Here is a 10553-nt window from a genome sequence, read left to right as displayed (position 1 = left end):
ATATTATCGATAGAAATTATAAGTTGAGAAGAATTTATTTTGATTATGAGTTGAGGATTTTGCTTGAGGACAAGAAAATGCTTAAGTGTGGGGTATTTGATAAACCGTAATTCATACATATTTTTATCCTATTCTTAGCACATTTTCTGGATGATTTTTCTTTAAAATTGGTGAATTTAATGCTCCTAATGCTTTAATTTCATGTTTTATACTTAGGTGAGCATAGGAGAGTGAAAAGAACGAGAAACGGGCCAAAAACAGAGAAAATGGGCCAATGTACGAAACCAACACGGCTTGGACTTCCTCATATGGGCAGACCACACGGCCGTGTCAATTTGGCAGAATCGAAGCATGACTCACACGGGTAGACCACACGCCCGTGCCTATTCAACAGGCTTGGCCACGGCCTAAAGTAATCGCACATGGGCGTGTCACGCGGGCGTGTTCCTGCCGAGCCCAAGTTTAATCCAATTCGAAAAAAGCCAATTTTGAGGGTTTTTAGGTATTCTAAAGCCTATAAATACACCCTAGAGGAGGAGGAAAATGACACACACAGAGAGGGAAGTAGGGAACTGCTCAAGGAAAGTCGATTGATCGATCTCAGAAGCTGGATTCATCATCAAGACTGAAAATCTCCCTTCAATTTCCCTTCAGGAGTTTTGGGTTTTTTCTTTATGTTTTGTATTCATTATTCTTCTGAGATGTTTACCTTTTTAGTGATGAACTAAAACCCCCTAAATACCTAAGGGGAATGAAACCTAAGACAGATCTTGTTATTATTATATGAATTGTATGATAAATATTTGACTTGTTCTTAATTATGTGTTCTTAATTCATGTTTTGATATTCTAGGATATTGATTCAAGTTAAGCTCTTATTCAGAGGAGGAATAGACTCTGTCTAAGAGTACATTTGTCATAATTAAGCGAAGTTGATTGCGCGCTAGAGATAGGGTGACAAGATTTTGCCGGATTAGGGTGAAACCTAATAAAGGGATCTATAGATCGAGTTAATGCAACCCTAAGGAGTTAATTGATAAACTGTAATTTATACATATTTTACACCATGCTTAACGCATTTTATGGACGAGTTTTTCCTTGAAATCGGTGAATTCGATGCTCCTAATGCCTTAATTTCATGTTTTATACTTAGGCGAGCATAGGAGAGAAAAAGGAACGAGAAACGGGCCAAAAATGGAGAAAATGGGCCAACGTACGAAATCAACACGAGTAGACCACACGCCTATGCCTCTTTAACAGGCTCGACCACGGCCTAAAGTAATTGCACACAGGGGTGCCACACGGGCGTGTCCCTGTCGAGCCCAAGTTTATTCCAATTCGAAAAAAGCCAATTTTGAGGGTTCTTAGGCATTCCAAAGCCTATAAATACATCCTAGAGGAGGAGGAAATGAGACAGAGAAGGAGGCAGGGAACTGCTCAAGGGAAGCTGATTAATCCATCTCAGAAGCTGGATTCATCTTCAAGACTGAAAATCTCCCCTCAATTTCCCTTCAGGAGTTTTGGGTTTTTTCTTTATGTTTTGTATTCATTTTTCTTCTAAGATGTTTACCATTTTAGTTATGAACTAAAACCCCCTAAATACCTAACGGGAATGAAACCTAAGACAGATCTTGTTATTATTATATGAATTGTATGTTAAATATTTGACTTGTTCTTAATTATGTGTTCTTAATTCTTGTTTTGATATTCTAGGATATTGATTCAAGTTAAGCTCTTATTCAGAGGAGGAATAGACTCTGTCTAAGAGTACATTTGTCATAATTAAGCGAAGAAGATTGCGCGCCTAGAGATAGGGTGACAAGATTTTGCCGCATTAGGGTGAAACCTAATAAAGGGATCTATAAATCGAGTTAATGCAACCCTAGGGAGTTAATTGATAAACCGTAATTTATACATATTTTTACACCATGCTTAACACATTTTATGGATGATTTTTTCCTTGAAATTAGTGAATTCGATGCTCCTAATGCCTTAATTTCATGTTTTATACTTAGACGAGCATAGGAGAGAAAAAGGAACGAGAAACGGGCCAAAAATAGAGAAAATGGGCCAACGTACGAAATCAACACGGCCTGCACCTCCTCACACGGGCAGACCACACGGCTATGTCATTTTGGCAGAATCGAAGCACGACTCACACGGGTAGACCACACACCCATGCTTCTTTAACAAGTTCGACCACGGCCTGAAGTAATTGCACACGGGGGTGCCACACGGGCGTGTCCCTATCAAGCCCAAGTTTAGTCCAATTCGAAAAAGGCCAATTTTGAGGGCTCTTAGGTATTCCAAAGCCTATAAATACACCCTATAGGAGGAGGAAATGATACAGAGAAGGAGGCAGGGAGCTGCTCAAGGGAAGCCAATTGATCCATCTCAGAAGTCGGATTCATCATCAAGACTGAAGATCTCCCCTCAATTTCCCTTAAGGAGTTTTGGGGTTTCTTTATGTTTTGTATTCATTATTCTTCCGAAATGTTTTCCTTTTTAGTTATGAACTAAATCCCCTAAATACCTAAGGGGAATGAAACCTAAGACGAATCTTGTTATTATTTTTTGAATTGTATGATAAATATTTGGCTTGTTCTTAATTGTGTGTTCTTAATTCTTGTTTTGATATTCCAAGATATTGATTCAAGTTAAACTCTTATTCAGAGGAGGAATAGACCCTATCTAAGAGTACAATTGTAATAATTAAGCGGAGTTGATTGCGCGCCTAAAGATAGGGTGACAAGATTTTGTCAGATTAGGGTGAAACCTAATAAGGGGATTCATAGATCGAGTTAATGCAACCCTAGGGTGTTAATTAGAGAAAAGTCTCAATTATTCAATCTAGGGATTAGACGTTATTAGTCTTGAATAGGGATAATAACATAACTTAGGGATCTCTACGGAACAAGTTAAATGAATAAATTGTCCGATTTGGAGTCAGAATAACAAGTGAAGTCTAGGTGGATTTTTCCTTAGGTATTGTCTTAATTCAATCGTTTTCCAAAAGCAATCCCCCAAATCTATTTTCTGTGAATTCTTAGTTTAGTTAATTAGTTAGTTAAAACAAACCCCCTTATTCTTAGGCTAGATAATAAAAAGACAGTCATTACTAGTACTTTTAGTTTCTTTGGGTTCGACAATCCAGTCTTGCTAAAACTATACTACTGTTCGATAGGTACACTTGCCTACATCGTGATAATAGTTATTTTCAAGAACGATTCATTACAAATATTTAAAACCTGTCACACAAAAATCGTGGTCAAGTTTTTGGTGCCGTTGCCGGGGAACTAAGATATTAGAAACACTCAATTTTTATTACTTTAGCCATTTATTTTTCTTGCAAGTTAATTTTATTTTTTTATTATTTATTAATTTGGTTTTTTTTTTCTTTTGGCAGGTTTTTATAGTTTATGACTTGAAGAAACCCGTCAGGACCACTACTTTTTGACGAAGAAATCGATCGCATAGCTCGCAGAAACCGAAGAGAAATAAGGCGAAGCCTAAGATACACGAGAATGAGCAAGAGAACCCTATCTCAACTACGACCGATGAGATGGCTGAAAATCAAGACAATCAGCTACCTCCTGCGATACCCGCTGAAGTAGTAAATCAGAATCTTGCTCCTCGTAGTTTGTATGATTATGCTAAACCTACTTTAACAGGAACTGAGTCAAGTATAGTTAAGCCTGCTATTGCTGCGAATAATTTTGAACTAAAACCTAACACTATTCAAATGATATAGAAATTTGTTTAGTTTGATGGTTTGCAGGATGAGGATCCAAACACTCACTTGGCGAATTTCCTGGAATTCTGTGATACATTTAAAATTAATGGCATTTTTGACGATGCCATTCGTCTTCCATTATTCCCTTTTTCATTGAGGAACAAAGCTAAATAGTGGTTGAACTCGCTACCATGAGGGTCAATTACTACTTGGGAACAAATGACCGAAAAATTTTTATTAAAATATTTTTTGCCGGCTAAAACAGTCAAATTACGTAATGATATCTCTTCATTTGTGCAGATGGACTTAGAAACTCTTTACGATGCATGGGAAAGATACAAGGACCTACTACATAAGTGTCCTCACCATGGATTACCTCTATGGTTGCAAGTTCAAACATTCTACAATGGTGTGAATCCCTCGACAAGACAGATGATTGATGTAGCAGCCGGGGGAACCATCAATAATAAAACACCTGAAGAGGCTTACGAATTTGTGGAAGATATGTCACTGAATAACTATCAGTGGCAAGTCATGAGGACTAAACCAACTAAAATAGCAGGCGTCTATAATGTCGATTTAGTTACTATGCTGTCAAACCAGGTAGAACTTCTAAATAAAAAGATTGATGGTTTACTTGGCTCTTTGCAGGTTCATCCAGTAATGCACTGTGAAGTTAGTGGAGGTGGATCAAGCAATTCAGAATATCAATCCTATGGCCACATCATGGAGAACGAACAATTAAATTACATGGGTAATAATCCTCGATCTCAAAACAATCCTTATAGTAATACTTATAATGCAGGTTGGAGGAACCACCTAAATTTCTCCTGGGATGGTCAAGGGAAAGGCCACAGAATCTTCTGGGTTTTCAACAACTACCCTATCAATAGGAAAAGAAACCAAACCTTGAAGAGATGCTAACCAAATTGATCTCGGCGTCAGAAACTCGTTTCCAGAACACCGAGATAGCACTTAAAAATCAACAAGCGTCGATCCAAGGGCTTGAAACTCAGATGGCCCAGCTGTCCAAACTAATCTCCGAACGACCACAAGGTAGCTTGCCAAGTAATACTGAACCAACCCAAGGGAACAGCTCAACGCAATCAATGTTCAAGATGAAGAAGGATTCGTCGAGCCTGAGCTAGAACTGAGGTAAGAAACTGTGTTAAGCAAAGGTCAAGGTGAGGTAGGTCATAATAAAAACAAATTAGTGAATGTCGAATATAAACCTCGTGTGTTGTACCCTAATGCGACAAGTAAAGACCGCTTAGATAAACAATTTGGTAAATTCCTTAAACTCTTAAAAAAATTACATATTAACTTACCGTTTATTGAAGCTCTATCACAGATGCCAAACGTAATGAAATTTTTAAAGGAGCTTTTAGCAAATAAACGGAAGTTGGACGAGGCGTCGCATGTGGAGCTAAACGCAGTTTACTCAACTATTCTGCAGAATAAGCTACCCAACAAATTAAAAGATCCAGGGAGTTTTACAATTCATTGCTTAATTGGTAGTTTAGATGTTAATAATGCATTAGCTGATTTAGGGGCTAGTATTAACGTAATGCCTTACAAAATGTTTAAACAACTGGGTCTTGGGAAACCCAAAAAAACTAGGATGAGCATTCAATTAGCAGATAAAACTATAAGATTTCCTTGAGCTATTATTGAAGATGTGCTAGTTAAAATCAATAAATTTATATTTCCCGTTGACTTTGTTGTTCTAGACATAGAAGAGGATAGCAACATTCCTTTGATTTTAGAAAGGCCTTTTTTAGCGACTACTAGAACAATTATTGATGTCGGTACAGGTGAACTCACACTTCGTGTGGGAGACGAAACAATCGTCCTTCAAGCTCGCAATTCTGGCAACACATCAAAAATTGAAGGTGATCTTCTAAACCATTTTACTAAAACTGACAATATGGTGCAACCTACTTTGCAGGAAATAAGTCTGAAGGAAGTACATAAGCCATTCTGAAGTAATAGTAGAGAACCTATTCATGAAGAACGAAGGCTACAAATCAAGGAGCTAGATGAATGGGGAACACATAAACCGAGAACACACGATAAACCAAAACTACGCCAGGATAAGCTCAATACCTTTCCAAATCAACTTAAGGTTGGAAATAAAGTTTTATTAGATGTTGCAGATCCTCACATTGTCACTACCAAACCGAATGAAGAAATCTCTCTTACGGTACTTAGCATTTTCCCATTCGGTACAGTCGAGGTAAATCATCCTAAGTTTGGCACTTTTAAGGTAAACAATACCCGCCTAAAACCTTATTTTGATGAGATTCATAGCAGGAATGAGGAGTATAGACTCCTCGAACCACCATGACCATTCAATGGGGAGGTAAGTCGAGCTTAGGCTATAAATAAGCACTTCTCAGAAGGCAACCCGAGCACTAATTGTATTAACTTCTTTAAATTTTAGTGTTTAAACATCTAACTTACTAACGAAGCTCTTGAATACAGGTTTCTCACATAGACACGGCCTAGCACACGGGCGTGCCTTAGGCCGTGTACAAACAGGGCAAAAATTTCCCCAACACGGGCTACGTTAAATCACCACAGCCATGCAACACGGTCGTGGGCGAACCTGCCAAAACAACATGGACGTGCGACACGCCCGTGCCCTAAAACTACGGCTGAACCTATCAAATTAAAATGAGCGTGCGACACGCCGGTGCCGAGCACCCGTGGACGACACTATCAAAAGAACACGGGCGTGCGGATAGGTACACGATCGTGGGAGAAATGAACCACATCACACACGGTCGTGTGGCACGATCATGTAGCCACACAGCCTAGACACACGAGCATGCCAAAAGGTCGTGTGACGATATCTCAAATTGTGACAAGCACGGGCGGAACCCGAGCCACACGGGCGTGTGCTCCAGCCATGCCACTTGAAAATATATGTAACACCCTTCGCCTGTATCCCTCACCGGAACAGGGTCCGAGGTGTTACCCGACTTAAACTCAATCAATCACACAAAAACTGTGCCGTAAAATTTCAATCAATTTAAAACTTTTCTTTTCACATGCAATCTGTCCCATATATGGGCTTACGAGACCCAAAACATACATCTGGGGTGGTTCGGGACCCAACCGAAACTCATGAAAAACTTAGGTGCAGGGGACACACGGTTGGACAACACGCCCATGGGGGTAGACCGTATGTCACACACGGTCTAGACACACGCCCATGTGTCTACCCGTGTAGACAATTACAAGGCTATTTTCCAAGCCATTTGTCATCCTCGCAACATGTGCACATATACTTATCCAATAACATACAACATGGCATAAATGAGCTCTTAAACATCTACAAACATGTTATGCTCAAGTCATTTTATTCTACAATAAATACCATAGAATTTGCTCACATCACAAGAGATAGTATCATACATATATATGAATAAACATTTAGGCCCACAACATCATTAGCCAACATAGGCCAATTCACATGGCCAAAACATTTTATCAATACAAGCCAACATCTTTGGCTAAATTATAATATAACATACTCAACATTAAAACCCTATACATGCCATAGACTCGAAACACTAGGATTTACTTGCACCAATAGCGTGAACTCGACAGTGTGATAATATCTTTGATGGCCTCCAACCTGAGCAAACCTGGCAACCCTAGAGAACATGGAAAAGAAGGGGGGGTAAGCTTTACGCTTAGTAAGTTCTTAAGAAAACAATTAGTAGCTCATTTACATGTTTTATCAATGATTACAACATATACTCAAGTTCATGACAAGCTATCTTCCTGAGAAATAGTCACTAAATTATTTATAACTGGAGCTAAGAAACTCCAAATCAATTTCTGTTAATTTTCCCTAAAAATAGACTTATATATCTTCTATCCATAAAATTTTCAGAATTTTTGGTTTGGCCAATAAATACCAGATTTTTCTTAAAGTTTCCCCTATTTCACTATTTGACTAATCTAACCCCTCTTCACTACGAATCAAATTTCTCATTGTACAGAATTCAAAATATGTTCTTGTTGATTTGATTTGAAACTAGACTCATTAATTGTTTTAAGAATATAAATTTTATCTTATAACCATTTTTTTACAAATTATAATGATTTTCTAAAAACAGAACAGGGGACCCCGAAGTCATTTGGCTCTATCCCACGCCACTTCAAATAGCTCATTATCAGAAATTCTTTTTCTTACACGGTTTCTTTTATAAGAAACTAGACTCATTAAGCTTTAATTACATAATTTATTCAGCTTCTAACTAAACTCCCACAATTTATGGTGATTTTCCAAAGTCACGTTATTGCTGCTGTCCCAAGCAGATTTATTACAAATTTACTCTTTCACACATTCTTTGCATTCATATTATTTAAACATGTATATCACCAACCAATTTCATCACATATCTATAATTTCAATTAAGCATCATCTCAATACAATACATCATGCCCAATTATTCGCACACAACCATTCAAATTAGCAATTATAAGATAGTTCCGCACATAGCCCACCCTTATCAATAATTTACGATAGTTTTACCTATACTCACATATATGGCATAGGTATTTAAATACATCAGTGTCAACTTTAATTCAACCGAATTCAACCATTGTACCATTTCATAACCATAGTTACTTTCGTCATTCATATCTAAATGGTATTTCACATAATTCACAGAACCTTTCACCATGACCGAATACTCACATACACATATGACATCTTCACCTATGCTTCTCATTTCACATTCATGGTTCAATTCCAATCGATCTAACATGTATAAGTATATATCACATGCCTGGCCAACTTAATGTATGGAACGAATTCAATTGTCGATTTAACACAAGGTCTCATAGTCTTAGACTTTTATCAAATCACCGGCATTTAGCCTGCTAGGTTTTAAACCTGAATTCATCACCGGCACGAAGCCTGCTAGACTTTAAGTCTGAATTCATTCACCGGCATTTCGCCTACTAGGCTTGAAGCCCGATATCATTTCACCGGCATTATAGCCTGCTAGGCCCGAGGCCCGATATTATCTCATTGGCATTATAGCCTGCTAGGCCCGAAGCCCGTATATCACATTTCGATAAACAATTTACCTATTCTTTCACACTTTCATAACTTATACTTCACTTACGTATAACTGAAACACATATCTATGAACAAAGATTTTCATCCTTTCAACCACATAGGGTTTAATTTCCACATTGGAACACATATCTTAGTACATCATTTAATAGTATCAAAGTCGACTAGATATGCTAGTCACATACGGCTCATAACTTTAATTTAATATTCATTCAACACAAAGATCATATGTATATATATACAATCAAACATCTTCTTAATTATGATTATTCAACTCTTAAACATATAACATAATCAAACACACACACTCAAGAACTTACCTTGGATTTTATCGAATAACTACGGATTGACTAATCAACTAGTTTCGCTTTCCCTTTATCCAAAATTGGCTCCTTATGCTCTTGAGCTCCAATTAGAATCACCAAGGCCAAATATCAAAGAGCCCTTTTGTTCTACCTTAGATTTTTAGCTTGCTCCATTGCCGAAATCCTCAAAGTATATTTCTTCATTCTTTCTCCAACATTCAGCAAGAACAAGGCAAGGATGTATGGCCTTCTTTTTTTTTATTCATTAATCTAAACCATTAACTATTATAATATTAATATGTAATGCATATATGGCTATTCCACCATCATCATGGTCGGCCACTTACTTAAAAATGGGGAATTTGACATGCAAATCGCCATATTTTAAGCCATGCAATATTTGACCACTACACTTCAACCTATCACAGTTTCAATATTTTCACAAAAGTCCTTTTTAATTAATTTCACATTTAAATGACAAAATCAAAGCATGAAATTTTCACACATACACTTTCACTTATAATAGGCATAGAATATAACATTTAATTATTCTTGTGACTCGATTTTGTGGTCTCGAAACCACTTCCCGACTAGGGTCAAATTAGGGTTGTCACAATATATATAAATAAATATAGATTATTTCTCTTATTTTATTTTTCTTTTATTTTTTGAAGATTCATTTTTAAGCTCGGCTTATCTTTATAATTCTCCTTTTTTCCTTCAGAATCATGTTTGCCCCCCAGCTTTATTTCTAATAACTCGCTCTCGCTAATTAAGGAATTTCATCCATTTTTAATTCAGGAAGTTTCACTTCTCTCCCTATCTTATGAACCTATATTTATATTTATCAATATATCTATCTTTGTACATTGAGGGCAATGTACATCTTAAGTGTGGGGGGCATTCATTTTACTATCAGAAAAATCCCTGAATGATTACCCTGTTCTCTTAAAAATCTCTCATATCATGTTTAGGATAAATTTTGATTGATTTATGATTTTTATTGATATTTCTTAAATTAAAAACATAGATATTCATCCATTGATTATTTAAACTTTGAAGACATTAGAAAATTAAGCATGATAAGTTGATTTTAAGAATTCAAAATTTTAGGTTGATTCCCTAAGTCTTGGTATTATCTTGAGTTGGAATTCACAAGTTTAAACATCAAAAAGCCAAAATTTTTGTGAGATCTTGAGCCTTTAAAGCATCTATTATTTCTTTCATGCTCACTTTCATTATGAGTGCATCAGTATTGAATTGTTATTCTAGAACTTGCTTGATTATGCATGTCAAGACCACACCATTTGATTTGATATGTCAAGATGATAAAGGCACTTAGGATTAACCCACTCATGCCATGAAAAGCCTACCTTCACAATTAACCCTTAGTGAACTCCCTTGAGCTTAACAACCCA

At 36.9% G+C, this 10553-nt stretch overlaps 1 non-coding gene across 1 annotated transcript; it reads right to left on the bottom strand.

Annotated features, from left to right (window-relative positions):
* Positions 1–4000: 4000 nt before the first annotated feature.
* Positions 4001–4106, bottom strand: LOC121231010 (small nucleolar RNA R71). Its single transcript, XR_005929079.1, has one exon. It is a non-coding gene; the product is annotated as a small nucleolar RNA R71 (small nucleolar RNA).
* Between the last annotated feature and the right edge of the window lie 6447 nt (positions 4107–10553).

Source organism: Gossypium hirsutum, chromosome A06, assembly GCF_007990345.1.
Source record: "Gossypium hirsutum isolate 1008001.06 chromosome A06, Gossypium_hirsutum_v2.1, whole genome shotgun sequence".
Lineage (NCBI taxonomy): Eukaryota > Viridiplantae > Streptophyta > Magnoliopsida > Malvales > Malvaceae > Gossypium > Gossypium hirsutum.
This window is presented reverse-complemented; position numbering and strand designations above follow the sequence as displayed.